This window comes from Mirounga leonina, unplaced genomic scaffold, assembly GCF_011800145.1.
Source record: "Mirounga leonina isolate KUSES-001 unplaced genomic scaffold, KU_Mleo_1.0 Mir_154, whole genome shotgun sequence".
Classification (NCBI taxonomy): Eukaryota; Metazoa; Chordata; class Mammalia; order Carnivora; family Phocidae; genus Mirounga; species Mirounga leonina.
This window is the reverse complement of record NW_023270389.1, coordinates 65641711-65650102: the sequence shown is the minus strand read 5'-3', so window position 1 is coordinate 65650102 and position 8392 is coordinate 65641711.

Here is an 8392-nt window from a genome sequence, read left to right as displayed (position 1 = left end):
CAACAATGTAGAGAAAACGTGCTTTAACTACTGTCCACCTCTCTGAAGTAGAAAGCAGTTTAGGGTGTACCAAGGGTGAGAGCCAGGGTAACGGGTTCCTTACATAACACGGAGAGCGAAACAGGGTGGTGTAGAAGTGACCTCTCAAACCAGCTCTGGTCTCATGAAACTAGCATTCCTCTTGCACGGGTGTGGGAAGGTCTAATATCCAGGCAACTCGAAAGAACAACAGTGTAGAGAAAACGTGCTTTAGCTACTATCCCCCTCTCTGAAGTAGAAAGCAGTTCAGTTTGTACCACGGGGGACAGCCTGGGTAACGGGTTCCCTACATATCACGGTGTGAGAAACAAGCTGGTGCAGAGGGTAACTCTAGGCATAGCTCTAGTTTCATGAAACTAGCATTCCCCTTGCACGTGTGTGGGTAGGTCTAATATCCAGGGATATCCAGTGAATGAACAACAGTGTAGCGGAAACGTGCTTTAGCTACTGTCCACCCCTCAAGTAGAATGCAGTTTAGGGTGTACCACAGGGGAGAGCCTGGGAAACAGAGTCCCTACATAACACGGAGTGAGAACCAAGCCGGTGCAGAGCGCACCTCTCGAAGCAGGTCTAGTTTCATGGAACGAGCATTCCACATGCACGGGTGTGTCGAGGTTTATTATCCAAGCAACTACCTCAAACGACCAACCGTGTAGAGGAAACGCGCTTCAGCTACTGTCCACCTCTCTGAAGTAGAAAACAATTTAGGGTGTACCACGGGTGAGAGCCTAGGAAACGGAGTCCGTACATAACACGGAGTGATAAACAGGCCGGTGCAGAAGACACCTCCGAAACAGCTCTAGTTTCATGAAGCTAGCATTCCTCTTGCACGGGTGAGTGGAGACCTAATACCAAGCACCTCCGTCGAGGAACAACAGTGTATAGAAAACGCGCTTTATCTACCGTCCACCTCTCTGAAGGAGAAAGCCGTTTACAGTCTACCACTGGTGAGATCCGGGGAATGGGTTCCCTGCATAACATGGACGGAGAAACAGGCTGTTGCAGAAGGCTCCTCTATTTCGAGCTCTAGTTTCATGAAACTAGCATTCCTCTTGCAAGAGTGCATGGAGGAATAATATGCAGGTATATCCCTTGAATGAACAACAGTGTAGAGAAACCGTGCTTTAGCTACTGTCCACCTCTCAAGTAGAAAGCAGTTTAGGGGGTACCACGGCTGAGTGCCTAGGAAACGGGGTCCCTACATAACACGGGGTGAGAAACAGGCCGGTGCAGAGGGTACCTCTGGAAGCAGCTCTAGTTTCATGAAACGAGCATTCCGCATGGACAGGTGTGTGGAGGTTTATTATCCAAGCATCTCCCTCGAAGGACCAACAGTGTAGGGAAAACGTGCTTTAACTACCATCGAACTCTCTAAAAGCAAAGCAGTTTAGTGTGTACCACGGGTGAGAGGCTGGGGAACGGGCTGCCAGGGGAACAGGTTCCCTACGTAACACAGAGCAAAAAACAGGGTGGCGTAGAAAGCACATCTCAAACCAGCTCTGGTTTCATGAAACTAGCATTCCCCTTGCACGTGTGTGGTGAGGTCTAATATCCAGACACATCCCTCGAAAGAACAATAGTGTACAGGAAATGTGCTTTATCTACCGTCCACCACTCTGAAGGAGAAGGCAGTTTACGGTGTACTATGGCTGAGAGCTTGGGGAATAGGTTCCCTACATAACACGGACGGAAAACAGGCGGTTGCAGAAGGCTCCTCTATTTCGAGCTCTAGTTTCATGAAGCTGTCATTCCCCTTGTACGGGTGTGGGGAGGTCTAATATCCAGGCACCTCCCTCGAAGGAACAACAGTGTAGAGAAAACGTGCTTTAGCTACTGTCCACCTCTCTGAAGTAGAAAGCAGTTTAGGGTGTACCAAGGGTGAGAGCCAGGGTAACGGGTTCCTTACATAACACGGAGCGAGAAACAGCGTGGTGTAGAAGTGACCTCTCAAGCCAGCTCTGGTTTCATGTAACTAGCATTCCCCTTGCACGGGTGTGGAAAGGTCTAATATCCAGGCACCTCGACGGAACAACAGTGTAGAGAAAATGTGCTTTAGCTACTGTCCCCCTCTGTGAAGTAGAAAGCAGTTCAGTTTTTACCACGGGGGACAGCCTGGGTAACGGATTCCCTATATATCACGGAGTGAGAAACAAGCTGCTGCAGAGGGGAACTCTAGGCATAGTTCTAGTTTCATGAAACTAGCATTCCCCTTGCACGTGTGTGGGGAGGTCTAATATCTAGGTATATCCCTTGAATGAACTACACTGTAGAGGAAACGTCCTTTACCGCCTGTCCACATCTCACGTAGAAAGCAGTTTACGGTGACCACGGGTGAGAGTCTGGGGAACGGGTTCTCTACATAACACGGAGGGAGAAGCAGGCCGGTGTAAATGGCTCCCCTCGTAGTAGCTCTAGTTTCATGAAACTAGCATTCCTCTTGAATGGGTGTGTGGAGGTCTAATATCCACGCCCCTGCCTTCAAAGATCAACAGTGTACAGAAAAGTTGATTTAGCTACAGCCCGCCTCTGTGAAGGAGAGAGTAGTTTATGGTGTTCCACCGGTGAGAGCCAGGGGAACGTGGTCCTTACATATTGCAGAGGGAAAAACAGGCGTGTGCACAAGGCATCTGTCGAAGCAGCTCCAGTTTTATGAAACTAGCAATCCGCTTGCACGGGTGTGTGGAGATCTATTATCCAAGCATCTCCCTAAAAGGACCAACTGTGTAGAGAAAATGTACTTTAATTACCGTCGAACTCTCTAAAAGAGAAAGCAGTTTACGGTGTTCCACGGGTGAGAGCCTGGGGAACGGGTTCCCCACAGAACACGGACGGAGAAACAGGCTTTGCAGAAGGCTCCTCTATTTCGAGCTCCCGTTTAGGGAGCATTTAGGGTATACCATGGGTGAGAGCCTCGGAAACGGAGTCCGTACATAACACGCAGTGAGAAACAGGCCGGTGCAGAAGGCACCTCCGAACCAGCTCTAGTTTCATGAAACTAGCATTCCTCTTGCATGGGGGAGTGGAGACTTACACCAAGCACCTCCCTCGAGGAACATCAGTGTAGAGAAAATGCGATTTATCTACGGTCCAGCGCTCTGAAGGAGAAGGCAGTTTACGCTGTATCACTGCTGAGAGCCTGGGGAACGGGTTACCTACATAACAAGGATGGAGAAACAGGCTGGTGTAGAAGGCTCCTCTATTTCGAGCTCTAGTTTCATGAACCTAGCATTCCTCTTGCACAAGTCTGTGGAGGTCTAATATCCAGGTATATCCCTTGAATGAACAACGGTGTAGTGGAAACGTGCTTTAGCTACTGACCACCTCTCAAGTAGAAAGCAGTTTAGGGGGTACCACGGCTGAGTGCCTGGGACACGGGGTCCCTACATAACACGGGGTGAGAAACAGGCCGGTGCAGAGGGTACCTCTGGAAGCAGCTCTAGTTTCCTGAAACGAGCATTCCGCATGGACAGGTGTGTGGAGGTTTATTATCCAAGCATCTCCCTCGAAGGACCAACAGTGTAGAGAAAACGTGCTTTAACTACCATCGAACTCTCTAAAAGAGAAAGCAGTTTAGTGTGTACCACGGGTGAGAGGCTGGGGAACGGGCTGCCTGGGGAACAGGTTCCCTACATAACACAGAGCGAAAAACAGGGTGGCGTAGAAAGCACATCTCAAACCAGCTCTGGTTTCATGAAACTAGCATTCCCCTTGCACGTGTGTGGGGAGGTCTAATATCCAGACACATCCCTCGAAAGAACAATAGTGTACAGGAAATGTGCTTTAGATACCGTCCAGTTCTCTGAAGGAGAAGGCAGTTTACGGTGTTCTATGGGTGAGAGCTTGGGGAATGGGTTCCCTACATAACACGGACGGAAAACAGGCGGTTGCAGAAGGCTCCTCTATTTCGAGCTCTATTTCCATGAAACGGGCCTTCCCCTTGTACGGGTGTGGGGAGGTCTAATATCCAGGCACCTCCCTCGAAGGAACAACAGTGTAGAGAAAACGTGCTTTAGCTACTGTCCACCTCTCTGAAGTAGAAAGCAGTTTAGGGTGTACCACGGGTGAAAGCCTGGGGAACGCGATCCCTACATAACACGGAGTGAGAAACAAGCCGGTGCAGAGGGCACCTCTAGAAACTCCTGTAGTTTCATGAAAGTAGCATTCCCCTGCACGGGTGTGGGGAGTTCTAATATCCAGGCACCTCCCTCAAAAAACTACACTGTAGAGAAAACGTGCTTTAGCTACTGTCCACCTCTCTGAAGTAGAAAGCAGTTTAGGGTGTACCAAGGATGAGAGCCAGGGTAACGGGTTCCTTACTTAACATGGAGCGAGAAACAGGGTGGTGTAGAAGTGCCCTCTCAAACCAACTCTGGTTTCATGAAACTAGCATTCCCCTTGCACGGGTGTGGGGAGGTCTAATATCCAGACACATACCTCGATAGAACAATAGTGTACAGGAAATGGGCTTTAGATACCGTCCAGTTCTCTGAAGGAGAAGGCAGTTTACGGTGTACTATGGGTGAGAGCTTGGGGAATGGGTTCCCTACATAACACGGACGGAAAACAGGCGGTTGCAGAAGGCTCCTCTATTTCGAGCTCTAGTTTCATGAAACGGGCATTCCCCTTGTACGGGTGTGGGGAGGTCTAATATCCAGGCACCTCCCTCGAAGGAACTACAGTGTAGAGAAAACGTGCTTTAGCTACTGTCCACCTCTCTGACGTAGAAAGCAGCTTAGGGTGTACCAAGGGTGAGAGCCAGGGTAACGGGTTCCTTACATAACACGGAGTGAGGAACATCTCGGTGTAGAAGGCACCTCTAGAAACAGCTCCAGTTTCATGAAACTAGCATTCCTCTTGCACGGATGTGGGGAGGCCTAGTATCCAGGCATATCCTTTGAGTGAACAGTAGTGAAGATAAAACGGACTTTAGGTACTGTCCCCCTCTCTGAAGTTTAAAGCATTTTAGTGGGTACCACGGGTGAGAGCCTGGGGAACGTGTTCCCTACATAGACGGAGTGAGAAACAAGCAGGTGCAGAGGGCACTTCTCGAAACAGATCTAGTTTCATGATACTAGCATGCCTCTTACATGGGTGTGTGGAGGTCTAATATCCAGGCACCTCCCTCCAAAGATCAACATTGTAGAGAAAAGTTGATTTAGCTACATCCCGCCTTTGTGAAGGAGAGAGTAGTTTACGGTGTACCACCGGTGAAAGCCTGGGGAACGTGGTCCTTATATATCGCGGAGGGAGAAACAGGCGGGTGCAGAAGGCACCTCTCAAAGCAGCTCTAGTTTCATGAAACTAGCATTCCGCTTGCACGGGTGCGTGGAGGTCTCTTATCGAAGCATCTCCCTCGAAAGACCAAAAGTGTAGAGAAAACGTGCTATAGTACCTTCGAAATTGCTAAAAGAGAAAGCAGTTTACTGAGTACCACTGGTGAGAGTCTGGGGTACGGGTTCCCTACATAACACGGATGGAGAAACAAGCTGTTGCAGAAGGCTCCTCTATTTCGAGGTCTAGTTTCATGAAAGAAGCATTCCTCTTACTCGAGTGAGTGGATGTCTGATATGCAGGAATATCCCTTGAATGGACAGCAGTGAAACGTGCTTTAGCTGCACTGTACACCTCTCTGAAGTAGAAAGCAGTTTAGGGTGTACCACGGGTGACAGCCTGGGAAACGGTGTCCCTACCTAACACGGAGTGAGAAACAAGCCGGTGCAGAGGGCACCTCTCGAAGCAGCTCTAATTTCATGAAACTGGCATTCCACATGCACAGGTGTGTGGAAATTTATTATCCAAGCAAGTACCTCGAAGGACCAACCGTGTAGAGAAAACGTGCTTTAGCTACGGTCGAACTCTCTAAAAGAGAAAGCAGTTTACGGTGTACCACGTGTGAGAGCCTGGGGAACGGGGTCCCTACATAACACGGAGGGCTAAGCAGGCTGGTGCTGAAGGTTCCTCTCTTTCGAGCTCCAGTTTCATGAAACTAGTATTCCTCTTACACGGGTTTGTGGAGGCATACTCTCCAGTCATGTCCCTTGAATGAACAACACTGTAGAGAAAACGTGCTTTAGCTACTGTCCACCTCTCTGAAGTAGAAAGCAGTTTAGGGTATACCATGCGTGACAGCCTGGGTAAAGGGATTGCCTACATAACACGGAGTGAGAAACAAACCGATACAGAAGGCCCCTCCAGAAATAGCTGTATTTTCATGAAACTAGCATTCCCCTTGCAAGGGTGTGGGGAGGTCTAATATCCAGGCACCTCCCTCGAAGAAACAACAGTGTAGAGAAAACGTGCTTTAGCTACTGTCCCCCTCTCTGAAGTAGAAAGTAGTTCAGTGTGTACCACGGGTGACAGCCTGGGGAACGGGTTCCCTAGATAACACGGAGTGAGAATCAAGCCGGGGCAGAGGGCACCTCTGGAAGCAGCTCTAGTTTCATGAAACTATCATTCCGCTCGCACGGTGGTGTGGAGGTGTAATATCCAGGGATATCCAGTGAATGAACAACAGTGTAGAGAAAACGTGCTTTAGCTACTGTCCACCTCTCAAGTAGAATGCAGTTTAGGCTGTACCACAGGTGAGAGCCTGGGAAACAGTGTCCCTACATAACTCGGAGTGAGAAACAAGCCGATGCAGAGGGCACCTCTTGAAGGAGCTCTAGTTTCATGAAACTAGCATTCTGCATGGACGTGTATGTGGAGGTTTATTATCCAAGCATCTCCCTCCAAGGACCAACAGTGTAGAGAAAACGTTCTATAACTACTGTCAAAATCTCTAAAAGAGAAAGCAGTTTACGGTGTACCACGGGTGAGAGCCTGGGGAACGGGTTGCCTGGGGAACGGTTTCCGTATGTAACACGGAGCGAGAAACAGGGTGGCGTAGAAGGCACCTCTCAAACCAGCTCTGGTTTCATGAAACTAGCATTCCCCTTGCACGTGTGTGGGGAGGTCTAATATCTAGGTATATCCCTTGAATGAACAACAGTGTATAGAGGAAACGTCCTTAACCTCCTGTCCACATCTCAAGTAGAAAGCAGTTTAGGTTGTACCACGGGTGAGAGTCTGGGGAACGGGTTCCCTACATAACACGGAGGGAGAAGCAGGCCGGTGTAAAAGGCTCCCCTCGTATTAGCTCTAGTTTCATGAAACTAGCATTCCTCTTGAATGGGTGTGTGGAGGTCTAATATCCACGCCCCTCCCTTCAAAGATCAACAGTGTACAGAAAAGTTGATTTAGCTACAGCCCGCCTCTGTGAAGGAGAGAGTAGTTTATGGTGTACCACCGGTGAGAGCCTGGGGAACGTGGTCCTTACAAATTGCAGAGGGAGAAACAGGCGTGTGCACAAGGCACCTGTCGAAGCAGCTCCAGTTTTATGAAACTAGCAATCCGCTTGCACGGGTGTGTGGAGATCTATTATCCAAGCATCTCCCTAAAAGGACCAACTGTGTAGAGAAAATGTACTTTAATTACCGTCGAACTCTCTAAAAGAGAAAGCAGTTTACCGTGTTCCACGGGTGAGAGCCTGGGGAACGGGTTCCCCACAGAACACGGACGGAGAAACAGGCTTTGCAGAAGGCTCCTCTATTTCGAGCTCCCGTTTCATGAAACTAGCCTTCCTCTTGCATGGGTGTGTGGAGGCCTAATATCCAGGCATATCCCTTGAATGAACAACAGTGTAGAGAAAACGTGCTTCAGCTACAGTGAACTCTTTAAAAGAAAAGCAGCTTACAGTGTACCCTGGGTGAGAGCCTGGGGAACGGGTTCCCTACATATCAGGGAGCGAGAAAGAGGCTGGTGCAGAAGTCAACTCTCGAACCAGCTCTAGTTTCATGAAACTAGCATTCCTCTTGCACGGGTGTGGGGAGGTCTAATACCCAGGCACCTCCCTCGAAGGAACAATAGTGTAGAGTGAACGTGCTTTAGCTACACTGTCCACCTCTCTGAAGTAGAAAGCAGTTTAGCGTGTACCACGCGTGACAGCCTGGGGAACGGGTTCCCTACATAACACAGAGGGAGAAGCAGGCCGGTGTAAAAGGCTCCTCTCGAAGCACTTCTAGTTTCCTGAAACTAGCATTCCTCTTGCATGGGTGTGTGGAGGTCTAATATCCACGCACCTCCCTCCAAAAATCAACAGTGTTCAGAAAAGTTGATTTAGCTAAAGCCCGCCTGTGAAGGGGAGAGTAGTTTACGGTGTACTACCGGTGAGAGCCTGGGAATGTGCTCCTTACATATCGCGCAGGGAGAAACAGGTGGGTGCAGAAGCACCTCTCGAAGCAGCTTTAGTTTCATGAAACTAGCATTCTGCTTGCACGGGTGTGTGGACGTCTATTATCCCAGCATCTCCCTCGAA